Below are 17195 nucleotides of genomic sequence, written 5' to 3' on the forward strand. Positions count from 1 at the left end.
ATTATATATTGAAGTCCTATCCTAATTTAAAATGTAACTCTGATGCCTGAGCTGCATCATCTTGTCTAATTGTCATATCAAAATTAATGAGCATCTGAATACATATACATGCCTGAATTTCTGAATTTTTTTTATGTCAGCAGCATAATTTCACAAACCAAAAAGCTGAAAGATACATAGCTCGCTGTTAGGTGTCCTTGGACTTAAATAGAAAACATCTAATTTAAGTTACTGCCAGTCCTGCCACATATTCAAAATCTTTGCAAGCAATGGCAGAAAAGGAACAAGTTTTTCTAGTAAAATGAAACTGCATAAAATCCCCAGCAGTTCAAAACTTGGATTTCTGGACTTTTTCACGAATTACAACTGCAAGTTTAACAGCCAGCCTTTGGGACTTCAATGCACCAGGTAGGGGATATTGTTCCATAGAATAATTGCTCTCTAGGGAAAAGGCATTTCGGTGACTTTCATGTTATAAGGGCAGCACGAGCCAGTGGGTCATTAATCATTAGTGAGTGTCACTGAAGAGTTTAAATATAATGAAAAGAGTCCAAAGACATTAAATATCAGAGGGGAAAAAAATGTACAAATTTTCATGATAATCTGACTTACTGACATGAAAGTTCATGACTATACATATATGCAAAGATCAGGTTTAAAAGAAATCCGATAAAAGAAACTTAAAGACTTATTTATTACACTGAATAAAAATTTATGTCTTCACAGCTGACTCTTTTGGGGTATGTGTAGGAGAACAGCAGAGTAGATGAAAATGGGGCAATGCTTTAGCAGTCTGAAATTAAAATGTTCCATCTCTATCTTTGGGTTGATAATTTTTTAAAGGTGCATTTAAAAAAAAAACTTTTGCAACCATCTAAGGGTAAAGGAAGCAACTTGTGATAAAAAGCGAATATGTAAACCTGGTGATTCACAGACCTGTACCCCTGGGGTTAAAAATATATGTTTATAAAAAATAAAAAATTTAAAAAAAAGCGAATATGTAGTTAAAATTAAAATAAGGTAAAATATAATTAAAATAAGGCACATAGGTACTAATAGGAGAAAAAGAGGGCATTATTTTTCCCCAAAATCCTACCTCAAGAAGAACTATGGTAGTTATGAACTATTTCCAGCCCTAACTTTGTAGCAGCTAAGCAGAAGGAGAAATAGAACAAATTATCTCATGGGACAAGTAAGACCATGCTAGGGAAACAAAGTTTCTTGTCACACTAATTTTCAGGAGTTTATCTGGTAAGTGACATTGTATAGCATTGATTCAGTTAGTCTTCAGTTTCAAACAGCAGAAACCACCTCTGGGTAACTTGAGGAAATTTATTGAAAAGATATGAGGGAGTTCTCAGAATCAAAGAGCAAGTTGAAAAACCAGGCTTGGACCCAAGAGGAATCAGCTCTTTTAGAGTCTTAGCAGCTGGAACAGTGTGACAGCGTTTCCCAGGCAGTAGCACTTATTAATGACACCACTCCCCTGCCGTCCCAGTGTCTGCGACTATCACAAGGTGACCTGTGTATCAATAGCAGAAGGAGTTTGACAGTTCCTCCTCCCTGGCGCTAGTCTAATGAATGGGTCCAACTTTTTCTGATGCCCTTGATTCCATAACAAGGATTTACTCGTGCCAGTCACTTGAGATCTGGAGCTGCTTCCCTTCTCCTGCCAGCAGAGTCTCCCCAACCTTTTCCCACTATGTCAATGGCTAACGGACCTTGGCGGGTCAAGATGAATATGGTTAAGCAAAATAGTTTGAGGGAAGAGAGAATATAGAACTGAAATGAGAATGAAATTTAATAATCCAATGAGACTACAAATCACTGCACTGAAAGACATACTTTTTTTTCAGGAGAAAACGAAGCACTTTCAGTGGGAATCTTAGTCTTTTCTCCTCCTCACCCCTACCTCCAGGCCAGAGTGCAGGAAGAAGGAGGAGAGAATCTGCCTTCAGGGAGGAGAGCTGTAAAGAGCCAACACTAAAAAAGCAAAAAGCAAAAAAAAAAATGTATCCAACATTTTAAAACACAGCTCCATGTCCGTAAGATGTTCAGGATGTAGGCTGGTGAGAAAGTGACCAAGTGACCGGCTGAGCTTGGGTGACACTCAAGCCCTTAGGAATGCTGTCTGGGGCAGCAAGGGGACTGCCCAGACTAAGGAACCTCCAGGGAGCTCATGGGCCTCCCTGGTGGGAAAGGAGGCATCCTAACCACCAATCCCTTTGAAGCTACACAGAGCGACGAGTGACAATTCTCCAAAAGGAAATCAGTGTTCTCTTAAATGAGGGGAAATGGATTGCTGAATGATCAATGCTGAATGGACCCATGCCCAGTACAAAGGACGGCAGCAGCCACCACGGTAGCAGTATCTTATCGGACATTTAGTGGGCGCTTACCATCTGCTAGACACTGTTATTTGTACTTAACATTTGTTCAGCCCCACAACCGCCCTGCGAAAGCAGTACACTCATTTATAATTGTGATTTTAGGAAGTTAGTTGCCGGAGACACCCAGATGGTCACAGATGGAATAAGGACTCAAACTTGACTACAGGACTCTGGTTCTGAATCCCTATGAGCACCAACACTCACTGTTTTAAAATAGATGCAGCAACTCTTCATATTGCTGCTTCCATGAAGATAAATGCAAAATCAGAACTTATATACACCTGTGTATATAATCAAATACATTTTGAAAATTATGTTAAATATGTTATTTAAAAAACACTCTAGTTTCAACATTTTGAGGAACGGGTTGCTGGGGGGAGGGGGTTTGGGAGAAGGGGGTGGGATTATGGACATTGGGGAGGGTATGTGCTTTGGTGAGTGCTGTGAAGTGTGTAAACCTGGTGATTCACAGACCTGTACCCCTGGGGATAAAAATATATGTTTATAAAAAATAAAAAATTAATTAAAAAAATAAAAAAATAAAATAAAATTGGGAGGGGAAAAAAAAAACCACTCTAGTATCAAGTGCATGCCAAAAAGAAACCTAAACACAGGAGACTGTCAATGGTCAATATCAATATGTCAATATCATTTCAGGAAAAATAAAGTTGATTTTTGTTCTTGTTTGTTTTTTAGAGATTTTGTTTTCTCTATGTATTTTCTCTGTGTATTTTGATAAATGTATCTTTCTAGTCCAGACAGGGTAACTTATTATTATTATTTTTTGCTATTTGTATATTAAAAAAAAAAACAAGAACAGTAAAAAAATCTACTGCCAATAATTTTATAAAAATTCAGATATTCCCAACTTAAAAAGCAAAATTCTTTGTCATTCATGCCCAAATCTGCTGCCAGTTAGTCCCATTCCCTAGATGAAAATAGTTTAAGGTGTTTTTAAATAGTTCAAGGTGTTTTTAAAGTTTTTAAAGTGCTCCTCTTCACAAAGAACAAGCAGGCTGTTTAACTTCTATGGTATATTTCTAGCCAACAATCAAAGCCAAATAAAAGAGTGTTCACTTCAGTAGCATGTATACTAAAGCCAAATCAAAGAGAAGGCTATCAATTTATTAAACTTTCATAGCACTAAATCCTAAATGTCTTTTATATTTTCCCCTAAGACAATGGCCGTGAAATTATTTAGGAGTTGCAAGGATGAGAAATTGAAGAAATATATCCCTCCACTAATCCCAATTTCTGTCTCTGCTCTCTATTCTTAGTTTATTTATTTATTTATTTAAGTCTGTTGAGGTTAAGAACCATGGGGGAATTTGATAATAACTCTGAATCTTTTTTCTCTACTCTTCTCATGAAAAAAATAATGTACATAAATACACCTGCATGTACATATGTGCTTCCCACAAGTCTATAAATAATTTGCAGAGTTCATTAACCCATAAAACCTTCCAAGTGACAATAGTTCTATGGCAAGACCTCCCATTTTAATTTTTTTTTTTTAATTTGTGAATTTACTTATGGGAAGGTATACTGAGAGATTAAACCAGGAAATTTGGCCATTATATGCCATGAAGTCCATGACATACATATATATATAATCACACATACAAAATGGTGTTATTTTGCTACAAATTTAAATTATGTCTCTGTTGCATAGATTGAGCTGTTACAGAGAATTTCCATTATTTTGAGCACCTGTTGAGAAAGGCATTACTGACTACACTTTCAAGGTGGTCTTTCAATTTAAAAATATGCTGTGAAATGTGTAAACCTGGTGATTCACAGACCTGTACACCTGGAGATAAAAATATATGTTTATAAAAAATTTAAAAATTAATTAAAAATAATTAAAAAATTAAAAATACATAAAATTCCTATTCCTTTGAATAGGAAATGGGCAAGAGCAAGACAGATTAAATTGAGACTTGATTTTACTAATTTTTCTCAGCATTCCCAGGCATCTCTGCACGGCCCAACTCTCTTCAATTCACCTCCTTCCTATTATTGAAAAGATTCAGGTGGAGGTACCAACATATGTGGGCACAGGATATAGGGGCGTAACATTTTCTCATGTCCAAAGAACACGAAAGTATCTTATCTTGAAGTTTCCTTAAGTATTTTCTATGCCTGAACCACCTTACTTATAAAGTAGCTTTCCTTAAGCTACTCAAAACTCATCTCTCCCACTAAATCAATCTTAACATTTTATATTGCTTAATTCTGGAAACAAATCATTTGTTAGATGTTTGATGATAAAATAACAAGAGGATCATCATAGAAAATGAATTTTTCTGAGAAAATATTTTATATAGATGTATTCTCCTGGATGGGGAGGTTAAGGAGGGGTCTGTTTTCATTTGTACTTTAAGAGTGACCCTAACTTGAAAGGTAACAGTCTCAGTATTAAATTTAACTAGAAATTTGTTCTGTGGAGAAAGTGAATGCCAAGAACAAGCTATAAGTCACCACAGGGAGGAGAAGTTTCCTTAGGCAAAGCCCTGCTTGTAACACTCGTATACCAAAACCATTTTCTATTGGTTCCCCTTAAAAAAATTAGCACGCAACCGAAGATGTCTAGAGAGAGGCAGAGAAGAAACAACTTCAAAATAAGAGAACAGGGTAAACAATGAGAAGAATAAAATTGACCCAAGGGGAAACAAAAGTGGATTTTGCACAAGAAGAGCCACATAATTTGTGGAGCTCAGTTAAAAAAAAAATTCAGTCCCACTGTTCAAAACTTATTAAAGATTTCAAGATAGCCACATACGAGTATTAAACCAAGAGAGACAGGTTCTGAGCACAGGGCGCTGTGAAGCTCCCACACTGTGTGGCAGACTTACCCTACTTGGAACAGGGAAGCAAACCTGAATACATCTTTATAAATTACCTTGGATAGATTTGAAACGATAATCATTTCCACAGCCTCTGAATAAGACAAAAGAAAGAAAAGAACAAAGGGAAAACAAGAAAGAACTCATGAAGCTTAAATACATTTGAAGACAAGTCAGGGGTCTCCTTCAGTCCTTAAACTTGGCCCAAATGTGCTAATTAGCTTTATCTTCTTTGTAGGCCTTGGGAAAACCAAAATGTTGATTATCTGCTTCCATATCATTGTTGGCATTTCTGAGTTTGTATATGAAAAGTGACTGGATTCCTGTGAAATCTAATTGCCATATCAATGTCAATAAAAGAAACAGGCCACACCATTAACATTTATTTGACATCTGAATAATTACCTCCCTTAGAGTCAAAGATTCCCGTGTGTTTCATACATTGAAATTCTATTAAGAATTAAAGTATAGGGGCACCTGGGTGGCTAGTTGGTTGCTGGTAAGCATTGACTCTTGGTTTCTACTCAGGCCAGGATCTTAGGGTCCTGAGACTGAGCCCCAGTTTGGCCTCAGCCCTCAGCATGGGCTCTGTTTGGCCCTCTCCCTCTGCTCTCTCTCTTTACTTTTATATATATATATATATATTTTTTTTTTAAATGTATAAGTGTGTGTGTCTGTGTGTGTGTGTATGTGACCGTAAGTGAAAAATTCTGCCTTCTTAATGATAACTATAAGTTGGTATTTTTATCCTCCAAAGTAGTTATTTGCAAAGATTTAAACAGAGAAGTGACTTAGTAATCAATTTGCGTATTGAACAAAAATTTATAACCTGAATCTGTGGAAATCTGATGTTTTAGTATAAATTGTGAATGTTGTAATGTTGTGAGTGTTGTAAATACTATAAGCAATTTTTAATATTTATCTTACTGGAAGTTCACAACAATACTTTGAGTAAGATCACTGTGTACATTACACATCCAAGAACACTGAGCCTCACAGAAGCCAGATTTGATCAAGGTCACCCTGGGTGTAAATGGAGGCAATGGAACCAAATCAAATTTTGTTGCTCTAAACCCACTGTTACTTACTTCATACCACCCTATCTTTTCAGAACTGTGGGTAACTCATATCAAAATGTTATCGAATGAGAAAGGGTAATTATTCTTTGAATAATCAAACAGGGAGGTATACTTTTCTTTTTAAAGATTTATTTATTTTAGAGAAAGAAGGAGAGATCACGCGTGTCTGAGAGAGAGAGCAAACACCAGTAGGAGGGGCAGAGGAGAGGGAGAGCATCTCAAGTAGAGCCTGACATGAGGCTCTGCGCTGGGCTCAGCTTCCTGACCCTGAGTTCACAACCTGAGCTAAAACCAAGAGTCGGGAGCTTAACCAACTGTGCCACCCAGGTGCTCCAAGGGAGATAATACTTTTAAGAAAAGCATTAACACTTGTAGTAAATGAACTATTGGACCAAACATTTTTCTGTTAAAAGATTCCTGAAAAGAACGTTTCAAACTGAGCTCCGTAGTACCATGAAATGTTTAGGATGAAGGTATGCAGGCCAATCTGGAAGCTGAAAGAATGCTTCATTCAGAGAAGATGGAGTTTTATCTGCCTTAAATAGCAAGCATATAAGTAAACTAGCTTCTGAAGAAAGAAATTCATGGCTAAACAAAAACAATTATAAAAGACAAGACAAGACAAGATAAGATAAAAGAGAAAAGAAAAGAAAAGAAAAGGAAAAAGAAAAGAAAAGAAAAGAGAAAACGCCAACACACTGCTTACTTATTGTTAGTAAAGCTAAAATGCAATGTTTTGTCTATGGTCCCACTAGCAACTGAACAACCAAAATTCTAACCCCCGTTTAATGATCCCATATAGATCTTCTGTGATAGAACACAGCCTATGAATTTAATTATAAACTTCTTTTCACTCATCTAGTTACCTGGAGAATATCATTTCTTACACACTGATGCTGATTATACTGTATTAAATACCACTATTAACTTCTTAAGTAAAACATAACGATGGGTTTGGATATAACAACATTTTAAAAACTGCATTTTCAAATATCCCAAGCTTTCCTAATATCGTCATACAATTCCTATTGTTATGAGTTCTCAACAATTCTGCTTTCATTTATACACAGATATCATGATCACAAATCCCCAGGAAAAAAAAGTCCCATTTTACATAGTCAACTTTGTGTAAAGCCAGATTTATTTATAAGTACATAAATCATGCATTTGCACCTGCATAAAAAAATGCTACATTGTACAAATGATTTGTTCTTGCCAAGATGATGTTTAATAGAGCCAAACCCTGCAAAATTGTGGTGCTTTCTATTCATTTCCTCTGTCTGAAGTTTCCCCCATGCTTTGCTGAGCCTATGTCCTCCTATCACATTAATAACACTAGCTATCATTTATTATCCTCCTCTTGTGCACCGGGCATTTTACGTATGCTATTCATGAAACTCAACACAACTCTGTAAGGCATTTATTGGTTTCCATATTTTCCAGATGAGGAAAGTGTGGTTTAAGAGATTGGAGCAGTGAGTCACATTGCTAATCTCTATGATTTCATAGCTACTTTATAACTTCACCTTCTAGAAGAACCTTTCTCCAGACCTTGAAGGTCAAATTTGATATACTCCCTTTAGGGTGAATTTGTCTCAAAAACAAAATTTCCTACACCTACTTTTGGAAATTAACTTGATCATATATGAAGCAGTTGCCAAATATTATTTTTATTCATTTGTCTTTGCATATTTTTTCAATCTTTTCTGATTTACCATATTTCTCAGGATCAGATCTCCATGAGTAAAATTTTGTCAATAGTATGTCAAAATTTCATGATCAGAAAAATCACATTTTCTGATATTTTCACTTTATATAGTTTCGTACACAAGACTTATTTTTTATACAAGAAATATTTTGTATACAGGAAATATTTTCCTTTACAAAAATATCACTTGTAGATACTGATGGGTTTATGTATGGGGGTTATTAACTATACTATTAGTGATAATACTTTAAGTCCTTCAAATGTTCATTTCCCTCCCCATGCTAAAGTTCTACATTTCAGCATTGGCAGATTGTTCACATTTTTAATGTCAAATCCACTCTTCGATTTTCTTTATTTTGAACATGTTATAAGAACCAAGAATGAGTTCAGGGCAACAGTACTTATAGTTTTAGGCTTTGATGATGTTATGAGTTGTATTTCAGTATTAAATATTTATATTGGGGAAAAAATGCCTTATCCTCTTTTCCAAAGAGGGATAGCCAAGACAAAAGAACACTGGAAAGCACAGGAAAGAAGGTGGACCTTGGGGAGAGGGTGCTGCAGGGCTGCAGAGCAAACAGAAATGACTAAAGTGATCAATAAGTTATTTACTTGGAAGATAGTTATATATTGGTTTTTATTTTATAGACAGATCTTCTATTTTATTGTCACATACAGTAATATTCTATGTTTCAATTTTTTATAGTATTGTATTTTATTTTACCTTTTTTACGTTTTTAGCTTGATGTGTGGTTCTATAGCATGATCTCTTAAGGAACCGAGGTAAAAAAAAGAAAATGTCCCAGGGATTTCTACGCATCCTGTTATGCATGGTTAGACAACTCCCTAATTCATAGGCTCCTGGAGTAACGTGCCTCCCTATTCTAGTTTAAGCACTTTGTTCCAAATAGTCAACGTGAAACTAACGTAATTCTTTAAACTATTGGTAAGTCTTAAATGTTTCATGGTTAGATTTCTTTATGTATTTATTTTTTTAAAAAACTCAAGTAAATGGATGATTTCCTCTAATTAGAAAAGTCACTCTCTTTGCCCATTTCCGTTAAAAAAAATTCTAAAATAGAGCTTTTTTATACAGGAATTTATTTAAATTTGTCACCAAGTTTTATATGCTTCCATTTTAACCTTCTGGTTAAGTATGGCCACATTTTATCAATTACAGAGATACACGCAGAATATTTTATGAGAGACACCATGGTATTGTAAAAAAGGGTTCTGGACTTTGAATCAGGAAAACAGATTTCCAGCTCACTTTTGCCAGTAACTGTGCACGCCACGGCAAGTCACCGCAGTGATCTGTTTGAGTTTGCTGATCTGTGAGGTGCAGTGCAGTGGGTAAATTACAGAATTTCCAACCCTTTGTGCTCCAGTAGTCTAATGAGTCTACCCTTTCCCCCTACCCCTACCTGACTGGGAAATCCAAATGATGGAGAATGATGGAAGAAGCCCTTCAAAGATCAAGGTTTATGTCTTTCTTTTAAAATTGTTTAAATAAAAACAGGTATGGTGGTCTTCAGAGGGAATCTCTCCTTCTCTCTTTCATATCTATCTATAAAACTTGAGGCATTAAATAAATTCACCGCGTGTGTGTTCTTTGGCAAACTGGTAACTATTAACTTAATGTGACATTTCCTTCTTATTTTTCTTTTTAGAGAAATGAAATCAAATTTAAAATTAAACATTATAACCCTTATTATTTCATTCTCTATAACTGCATAAAATGGTTTACAAATGAGATTAGTATGTATTTGAGAGAGAAATTTGCAGGTTAATCTTCTTGATATTACTTAATTGCAACCTTCTGTGAGTCTATAGTAACCTTATTTCCAGGGTTAGAGCCAGTTTTTTGCATTAGCTCTTCCAAAGGGACCACATGTCAAATATCCTTGGAACAGGGTACAATTTAAATTACTGGTGGTCTACTAGTTATTTTCAGTCTAGGAGAACAAACACCAGATGTATTATAGACAGACTTTAAAGGGCATTATAAAGGCAAGGGGAAAATGTTCTACTTCTCAAACTGTGGGATCCACCCATTGTTGCTCTGTATAATAATCTCATTCTGGAAGAATTTAATTCATATTTATCACCATGCTCCTTGAAATTATTCCATGAATGAAGAGTCTGTGGATAAAGCAACCTCATTTAAATAAGCAAGACATAATTCAGTCTTGAGCAAGGGACTTGGAATTTGCACGCCTGATTTAAAGAGAGAGCTTGATGATGCACTGTGCATCCGATCTTGTTTAAGGTTACTTGATAATGCCCTGTGGCTTTGTTTGAAAATAAAATGTTTACTGATTCAAGAAACAGTTTAGAATGGTTGTCCACAAAATGAATCTGCTCTTATTAAGAGCAAAATAAGTTTGAAAGTCAAAATCATTTTTATTCTCTGTGGGGCAAGGTTGTCCTGGTGATTTTGCTGGGAGTTTCAACTTCCCTTCTTTATAACCCCTCGTGCATTTTCCTTCCCTGATCTCCAGCCGTACACTGGTTTCGGGGTGACACTGACACTCAGCACAGCCATTAACCACGATTTTGCTAACTGCTCAGTGAGGCCTGGTGTGAATTGATGGCCACCATCGCCAGCTGTGCAGAGCCTTTGATCTTTATTTACATTTTGATTTCGTGTTTTGGTGCTGGTGGAGATTTTCTGACCAACACTGGTTAAATGGATTTAAAATTCTGTTCCAGGGTTCTTTTCAGCCACTGTCTAATTAGTGGAAGTCTGTTATGAACCTTTTCAATATAGGGCTATAGTACAATGGAGTAAATAACTCTGGCTTATTTTTCCCACCCCTAAGGAAATATATATACATCATTTTCTAAGGTAAACACATTTCCTATTACGATATTTCCTATCTCGATATTTCCATTGGGAGTAATTTATTTTTTATTTATTTATTTTTTCATTGGGAGTAATTTAAATAAAAGTCCTTAGCGTTTGTACCATCTTATAAACTTCACTGAACAACGTGCATTATAAAATTCACTGGAAAATTTTTTGCATTTTTTATATAACAAAGAAATGCAGTTCTTTAGGGCAATACCTAGAGAGATCGAGATCAGTCAGGGTGTTTCAATAAAAGTGTCTGTCAATATGTATATTTTACACTTTTTAAAATCAGAAGTAGGGGCTATGGGAAGTATCTTATAGGCATGGCTAAATGTGTTATCATTTAAATCTGGAAATTTTAAGTATTTTAAGAATTTTAAGTATTTTATTCTCTTTAAAAGAGAATTTTAAGTATTCTCATGTATTTTGATTTAGCAAAGCACATATATAAATGCTGATTGCAATCAGTATATATCAGTTTGCACATCGATCTCTATCTTATAAGGATCAAAGAATTACATGGAGCCAAAAAATATTTAAAAGCAAATGGTATTTTCTTAGATATAAACAAACTTCAAAACACTGAACCTACAATGTTTAACTTATTTTTTAATGAAAATATGTTGTTTTCATGAGATGAGATGATGAGAGAATCTAGAAGTTATTTCTAATAAATCTAGAAACAGTCAAATCTATAGCAACCCACTGGTCACCCAATGGAATTTTTTGATTGATTCCGTCTGATGTAATTAGAGGTCACTGAGGATTCTGGAGATATAAGTATGCATTTTTGTCCTTTGAAAGATCACTATATGGCATTTTCATTAACATTTTAAGATGACCACTGTTTACTGAAATGTGGACTGAGAGATCTCCTTAAAAAGAATGTGTTTGTTCAGTCTAACAGACAAATCTTTTCTCCTGGAAATGGCCTTGGAGTGGGCACACTCTCAAAGGTTATTGCCTCTTTTGCTGTTACTCTTTAGTGCCAACAGTAACATCTGCATTGGTAAAAGCTGATTAGTGCCTTGAGTTTTATTGTTGTCATTTGCTTATTTTACATATTATCTGTGGGGTGGATATAATTATCCCCATTTGCAGACAAGGAAATGAAACTCAGAACATTGTGTCCAAGCACATTGTAAGTGAACCATACGTATCAAGGACACTGTTAATGGGCTTCTTGGAATTGGAATGTGGGTTGGACAACTTCTAATCCAGGAACGTAACTTAGCAGAGTTCTGTAAGTCAGACCTCAGACTTAGTAGAAAACTTAGAAAATAAGTGTATTTTATTCATAGAATATCTATCATTTGTTTTTTTTAACATTCATATTTTGTTCAGCTATTCTGTGACTCCAACTGAAAATACAAAGATATTTAATACAGTCCTTGCCCTTAAGGATCTAAGAAGAGTCTAAAGTGAGAGAGACAGACACGCCGTAGATAAAACCATGTGACAAATATGATAATCAGCACATTTTGCAAATGAGGAGGGAAGAACTATTGTCTGGTTCAGAGACTAATTCAGTGGAGGTGCTGGGTTGTAAGATAGGATGATAAAGGATGAGCATAAGCCAGATGAACTGGAAAGAATATGTTCCAGGCAGAAAGGACACTCCAGGGACACTCACATGTCAAGTTCAGGGTGCATTCGTAAAGCTTGCCCGTAACTCTGACTGGTTTTGGCACTGCATAGAGTGGAGGAATTTGATGAGATGAAGCTGGAGATTTGATTCCAGCTGAGCTGGGATGGGGCTTGTGTCCCAGACCCCGGAAAGCCATAAGTCCCTCAGGCAAAGAAATAACATAGTCATATCTCAAGATCGTTCTGGTGTAGGATACATTTAAGGGAATGTAATAAAGACTATGAGGGAATGTAGAATATTATTAGAATAGGACAAGAAGCGACTGATGAGAATATAAACTAAGTAGTAATGAAAAGAAAATAATAAAAATTATTTGAAAAAAGTGTATGAACAGTTAGGTATTGGTAACAACGTTAATAGAAGAATATTTTTAAAAATGTTAAAATGACTGATGTTTCTTCCTTAGAAATTTCCACTAGTAGAGATAAGTAGGAGAGGCAGCGAGAATGTAGGAAGCCTCTGGACCCTGTTTTGAGTATTAGGAGGACTTTCGAAATTTCAGCATAGACGGTGCTCAGGAGTAGCCAATCTAAATTTAGCTCTCAGGAGCGGTAGAGAGGTGTCACAAGAGTCGTTAAGGCAGTGGGACTGTACAGAAAGCAAAAATTCAGTTATTATGACAATAATAACAATAACATTAACAATAATAAACAAATGCCTTCTGTCTGAGATTCAGCTCCTCTGAGGCAAACTCTGAGACAAAGACACAAGTATGAATGATTTATTAAGGAGCCCCCCCACCAGGGGACTGTGGCAAAAGAAGAGGAAGGCAGGACAAGGCCAAACAACAGAGTAGTCATAGGCAAAATCCCGCAAGAGGCAGCTTTGACCTGATGCTGTGGGGGAACTTCGTTTTATTTATTTATTTTGAGGAATCTCTTACCCAATGTGGGGCTCAGACTCACCACCTCCAGATCAAGAGTAACAGGTTCTCCTGACTGAGTCAGCCACGCCCCCTTGTAGGGGGACTCTGAAGTTTGGATTGTGCTTCATGATTGTTCTTTCAGGCAAGAAAGCTTAGGTACATTTAGGATTGCTTCTAGGCCATTCCAGAGGGCTAAAAATTCCCAAGTCCTAGTGTCACCCTCAGAAGAAGAGTCACAGGAGCTGGATATTGAAAGTAAAACCACCCAGTGGGTAGGCAGGTAAAGGGCAAACACTGGATGGGACAGCTGCTACCAACATTATCCACTATCTACTCCTCGGTGCATACACCATGATTTGTTTGTAGAATATTAGGCCCTATTTGATGTAAGAAAGGAGCATGGAGTGGTTGAAAAACGCTGAAGTAAGAATGAAGAGACTTGGCTTTTAATCTCATCTTGGTCCAATGTAATGGAATTAGCAAGTTTCCTGACCTCTTTATGCTACAGTTTTCTAATCTGTTAAATGGACAAAACAATATTTGCCTCGTTGCCTGGGACGTAATTTGATGTAATTAACAACAACCAAAAAAATGCAAGAAAAATTTCACACTTGATCTTAGCCCAAGGGCCGAGAAATGATAAAGCAAGAAATATTTCAAACCCAAGCTGAAGTATTTTTTTCCAAAAGATTCTTTTATGGAATGTTTGTGACTATTAAAACAAAAAAGCCATCTTTCATAAACTTTATATAAATGCCAGGTGTTGTGATCGAAGCCTCTCCCAAGTAGACTATCAATGCAAGAGTGATTCAAGAACTAGAGAGAAACCAGCTTTATAAGTAATGATTAAAATGTTTCTTTTGGGGCACCTGGGTGGCTCAGTCAGTTGTGTCTGTCTTTGACTCAGGTCTTGATCTTTGGGTCTTGGGTTGAGCCCAGTGTGGGACTCCCTGAAGAGTGGGGAATCTGTTTCTCTCTCTGATTCTGCTCCTCCCTACCGCTTGTGCTCTCTCTCTCTCTCTCAAATAAATAAATAAACTCTGTAAAAAAAAAAAAGTTTCTTTTGAACATAAACTCCTGTTGTTTAAACTCAGAAGAAAGAAAAATTTCTTTTCTGTCATCAAACAGCCAAGAACTTGGCAAAAACAAATTCAATGTTCTGGTTTTCTTCTTGCTCAAAAGTTCTTGCTGTGGTTAGAATTCTTCTTCTCATCCATCTTCTGTGGAGGCATACTGGCTAGGGTTTTTGTTTGTTTGTTGTTGTTTTTAAGATTTTATTTATTTATTTATTTATTTGAGGAAAGCATAAAGATGAGTAGGAGAGGGAGAAGCAGACTCCCCGCTGAGCAGGGAGCCCAGTGTGGCGCTTGACCTCAGGCTCCATGTGGGGCTCCACGTGGAGCTCAATCCCAGGCCTGTGAGACTGTAGAAACCATGACCTGATCAGTCAAAAGCAGTCAGGCAGACAGGTGTTTAACTGGTTGAGCCACCCAGGCACCCTGGGTTGGCTAGGTTTACAGCTACTTAATAGCTGTGGGATTTTAAGGCATTCATTTGACATCTCTGAGTCTCAGTTTATTCATCAACAAAATGGTAGATAATATATATTTCTCTGGGTTGTTTGAATTCTTAAGTGGGTAAAATGTTCTAAGAAATATATGGCACCAGAAAAGAGTGATATACTTTCTATAGAGTTCTATATGAAACACATGAAAAGAGCTCTTTGCTACACACACACACGCGCACACACACACACACACACACACACTATATATAAATAAATACATGAAACTTTTTTGTACACCAGATAATTATAACTGTCCAGGGCCGTAGAAGGAGTTTAATAAATATATGTGAAACGAAAGGCTTAGTTTTATCCTATGATTCTTTGGCTTTAAAATAAGGAGAATTGAAGAATTAAAAATATTATCTTTTCTTTTCTGCTCCTCAAAATGATCACTACATGTTGAGTCTATGGTAATTTAAATACTTGTGTGATCATAAATGTTTCCAGAGGATTATACAATTTATACAGTTTATTTTTTTAATGAGATTCAACATTTTGCTTTTATTTTATATGTCACATACAGGATGGAGTAGTTAAAATTTCAATTATTTATAAAGTAGCTTTTTGTACACACAAGATGGTATTGGACAAATAGCCAACGTATTTTAGTTAACAAGATGGCTCAGAGAATGTCAACCAAATTAGACAAATTTACAAGATTAAAAATTTACATGAACATGGTTAAAGCAAGTCCTTTAAAGGTGTTTCATTGTGTAATGTACTATTCATAAAATAATTTTGTTTTGTAAATATTACAATTTTTTTCTCTTTGGTAGAATCTAAAGTTTTGCAAAGGATTTGATGGTTCACTCTCTATATCACTAGAAAAGGCACACAGCAGGACTAAGCGGTCCAGCCTTACACCAAGAGAGCTGATTATGTGTGTCTTTCAAAACATCCAACTTCTGTACTTGCTTCTAGACCAATTAAATTCTGGCAGCTATAATTAATTTTACAAAATCTACTAAAGATCTTAGAGAATGATTTAATAATAAAATGGGTCAGAATACTTAGAGGTAGCATTAAATACTGTTGGTGTTAAACGCCTATCATAAAAAAAGTCTGGCAGCATGGAAGGAGCATGGAGAGGAAGACAGCTGGGCCACATCATGTTCTGCTCATCCAACTTGACCATGGGTGACCAGGGATTTCAAAGCCAATGCTTTCTCATGAATGCCTTATCCCCCTCCATCACCCAGCTTATTGTTTAGTCTAATATACTTTCTGCTTAGCCAGTTCCATTCAGTATTTCTTAGTCCCTTCCCATTTGGCTTTGGCAATGCATTCTTGTGAATGGGTGGCATTCTGAAAAGTTTCCATTTTTCTCCTTGAGAAAGAATGTGAAACAGACCTCTTCTAGTTTTTATTCCACAGAATTCCATTTCGTAAGCCTTTCCTAAGAAAATAATATAATACTGATAATAATAGCAGCTGAGATTTATCGAGTACTTACTATGTGCCAGGCACTATGCTAAACACTACACATTCATTATTTTATTTAACACTTAAAACAATTATAAAGGGAAAATACTAATATTAATGACCATTCTGTAACTGAAGATCTGAAGCAGAGAACTGGTAAGTAGCTTACTTACAGGCAATGGCCATTAAGTGGTAGAGCCGGGATTCAAGCCTTCTAAACCTGACTCCAAAGACTGGGCACTTGTGATAAGTATTCCAAAAGTTGTAGAGAATTATCTCATGAGCTTTTAGGGGCTTGTGATAAAATCATGCACCGAATGAGTAATAAAATGTACAAATTAGATACCGTATTTTTAGTAGCTGCTACAGGCAAATGGGAGAAATCAAAAGATAAGTGTGAATCCAGGAATCTGCAGAGAAGATGGTCAAGCTTTTGCTTTTTTGGAATTAAAAAAAAAAAAAAAGATCAAGAATTAAGGTGAAAGAACAAGATAGAAGGAAGGAGGCGGAAGCATTTCACAGACGTCAGGAAAAGAGCCTGAATCTTTCTGAGGGGCCAAACCGTCAGAAGGAAACAGAAACGCATGAATACTTTCTTCTAGTCCAGTGGTTTTCAAATGATTTCCTGGAGCTCTGAAATTCTTGGAGTCAAGTGGCCCCTTGCCTGCTTCAACCGAAATTGCTCTGTATCTATCCGTGCATATGTGGATGTGGATGTCCATCCTGGCGGATAGGAAGCAAGCTCCATCTGGCATTGTAGTTCGTCCCTTGGCTCTAATTACTTTTCTTAAAAATGTAATATCCCCAGTGACACCT

Source organism: Mustela nivalis (assembly GCF_964662115.1).
Source record: "Mustela nivalis genome assembly, chromosome: 12".
Lineage (NCBI taxonomy): Eukaryota > Metazoa > Chordata > Mammalia > Carnivora > Mustelidae > Mustela > Mustela nivalis.